The following is a 3,470-nucleotide window of genomic DNA, read 5'->3' as shown; positions in this document are numbered from 1 at the left end:
CCAGCACCCAGTCCACCCGTCAAAGCAAATTTGGAACTCTTTTTTTTTTTTTTTGAGTTGGAGTCTCACTCTGTCGCCCAGACTGGAGGGCAGTGGCTGCTCCCGGCCACTGCAGCCTCGACCTGCTGGGCTCCGGTGATCATTCCGCCTTGGCCTTCCAAGTAGCTGGAACTATAGGCGTGCGCTAGCACGCACAGCTAATTTTTAAATTTATTGTAGAGATGAGGTCTTGCCAAGTTGCCCAGGCGGGTCTCGAACCCACAGGCTCAAGCAATCCACTCACCTCAGTCTCCCAAAGCATGGAATTACAGGCTGAGCCACCAAGCTCAGCTGGAACTCTTTTCTGGAATGACCATCACAGCTGTTGTCATGGGAATGTCAAAGTTTGAATAAGAGCAACAAATAAACATTAAATTTCTCATTAAACTTTGCAAACGTGGAAGTGAAATCAGGGATATGTTAGTCCAAGCTTATGAGGATACTGCCATGAAGAAACTGGCAGTATACAAATAGATTAAATGTTTTTCTGAGGAGAGAGAAAGCATCACTGACAAACAGAAGTCAGGGCAGTCAGTAAAGAGCAGAACTGACAAGAACATTGCAAACATTTGTCGAATTGTGTATCAAGATTATCATTATCAGCTGACTGTGAGAAGTATAGCAGACCAAATAACATCAATAAACAGTTCAGAAAATCTTACTGAAAATCTTGGCATGAGAAAGGTGTGTGCAAAAATGGTCCCAAAGGAGCTCTAGCATCATGACAATGCACCAGCTCACACAGCACTGTCTGTGAGGAAGATTTTAACCAGTAAACAAATATTGGAACAGTCTCCCTACTCCTTGATCTGGTCCCCCAATGACGTTTTTCTTTACCCGAAGATAAAGAAAATATTGAAAGGAAGACATTTTGATGATATGTAGGACATTAAGGGCAAGAAGATGATAGCCCAGAAAGAGTTCCAAAATTGTTTTGACAAGTAGACTAGGTGCAAGTGTTGGTGCATAGCTTCCCAAAGAGAGTACTTTGAAGGTGACCATAGTGATATTCAGCAATGAGGTATGTAGCACTTTTACTAGGATGAGTTCACAAACTTCATTGTCAGACCTCACGTATGTCACATGCTGCCTCATTTCAGTAGTAACTCTGCCAGATAAAATCCAGGACTCCCTAATATTGTGTGGAACACAATTATACTAAAATCATGCTGTTTACTTGAAATGTAAATTTAACTGAGTGATATATATTTCTATCTGCTAAATCTGACCACCTTGTTCAGAAGACTTATGAAAGCTTTTCAAATTAACTATTAAATGATGACAGATTGATCCCTGTATTGTATAGTTATACTTATTTCCCCCTCTGCAATCATGTGTGTGAAGTTTCTTTGAGTATATGAATTTTTACTTCCCATAAACCATTTAACTAATTGATCCGTTGTTTATATCCTCATCTAATTAGTATATCCTCATCTAGTTAGTATATTATCACACTTCACAAAATAATTATTTGCGAATTCTATCATTGTTTCTATGCTAGCATTCTTCTGAGAAGGAGAACTGTCCCTTGCCATCTGAGACTATTAGTAATGCTCAAAGTAAGGTTCCTAATAGAAAAGCAGGATAGATACCTCAACAAGAGCAACCAATTATTGGGCACCTGCAAGGCACTTAATTAATCAAAGATCCTTGCCTGTGTAAATTTTAAATTATAACTGATGTAGTTAACTACAAATAATTAGTAGAATAAACAAGTAAATGATGTTACAAGGTCATAGACGCTATAGAATAAAGAAAGCAAATGATGGAATCATGAAAATCAGGAGTACAGGAAAATGGGAAGGGACAGATTACAGCAAATAGGTTGGTCAATATAGATCTCATGAATGAGATGATATGTGAGCAAAGATTAGAAGAAAGTGAAGAGATTAGTAAAGCCAATTTCTGGGTGCTGGGGGCTGGGTAGGTGGAGGAAATAGCTAGAGCCAATGTCCCAGGCAAGAGTGGACCTGGGGGTTTAGTGAACAGGAATGGCCCAATGTGTCTGGAGCAGGTGAACAAGGAAGAGTAGGTCCAAGGCAAACATAGAGATGAGCTAAAGATGAAGATGGAGATGGAGATAGTGATAGAGATAGAAATGATAAAAAGAGAGAGATAGAGATATATAGAGAGAGATAAGGATAGATATGATAGAGATAGAGCTCAAGATAGAGATAAACTCAAGACAGAGATAGAGATTAGAGAGAGAGAGATCATTTAAAGTCTATATAGACTATTGGAAGGTCTGGGGCTTTATGCTGAGTAAAATGGAAAGCCATTGGAGGCTTTTTACATTGATATGACTTGCCTTAGGTTAAGTGACAACACTCTGGCTGTTGTGTTGCAAATTGTCTTTAAATGTTCAAGGTAGCATGGGATCCTTGGAAAGCAATTAGCCAGCTACAGAAGAATTGTAGGCATGGTTGTGACTCTATCTGGAAGTGATTATTTGTCCCAGGATTCAGATTTTGGATGTAATTTGAAGGGGGACTCTGCAGGAATTCCTGGCAAATTGAAGGGAGAGTGCAAGGATTTATCCAATATTTTTGTCTTAATTATCATATTTAAAATAAAGACTTGGCTTATAAGTGCCTTAGATAATGATAATTGTGTTTGTTTGTTTGTCAGCTCAAGAATCAATCAAATCCCAAGATCTATACATTTAGAAAGGAAACTTTATTCCGTATAAAGGGTTATAACTTGCAGGCTGGCCCTCCTGCAGGCTGGGAAGCATTGCTTCCGGCAAATTCTGGAAGCCAGACACTTTAAAAGAGGATTGGAGCAGGAGCTTTATGCTGACTTGGCTGACTAAACGTACATATTCAAGGCTTGGAACAGTGGCTTGCACCTGTAATCCCAGCACTTTAGGAGGCCAAAGTGGGAGGATTGCTTGAGCCCAGAAATTTGAGACCAACCTAAGCAACATGGTGAGAGCTCGACTCTATGAAAAAAATCAAAAAAATTAGTTGAGCATGGTGGCATGTACCTGTAGTCCCAGCTACTCAGGAGGCTGAGGCAGAGGGATCATCTGGGCCTAGGAGGTTGAGGCTGGGGTGAGCTGTGAGCATGACACCGCACTCTAGCCTGGGTGACAGAGTAAGACCCTAGTTAAAAAAAACAAAAAAAACCAAACAAGCAAAAAGAACAACAACAAAAACACATATTCAAACAAAGAAGGAGTTTCTTTTCTTTATTCCTTCCATCCTTCCTTCCCTCCTTCCCTCCCCCTCTTCTTCTTCTCTTTTTTCCTTCCTTCCTTCCTTCCTTCCTTCCTTCCTTCCTTCCTTCCTTCCTTCCTTCCTTCCTTCCTTCCTCTCTCTCTCTCTCTCTGTCTCTCTCTTTCTATTTGAATTTTCAGTTTTGAAGATTCAGGGTTAAGTATACAAATGCTCATTAAGCATTCTTTTTATTTGGGTATTATTTACAGATTT

The sequence above is a fragment of the Carlito syrichta genome, unplaced genomic scaffold (genome assembly GCF_000164805.1).
Source record: "Carlito syrichta isolate Samal-C Ts95f unplaced genomic scaffold, Tarsius_syrichta-2.0.1 Scaffold303954, whole genome shotgun sequence".
Classification (NCBI taxonomy): Eukaryota; Metazoa; Chordata; class Mammalia; order Primates; family Tarsiidae; genus Carlito; species Carlito syrichta.
Note: the sequence above shows the minus strand (reverse complement) of the source record.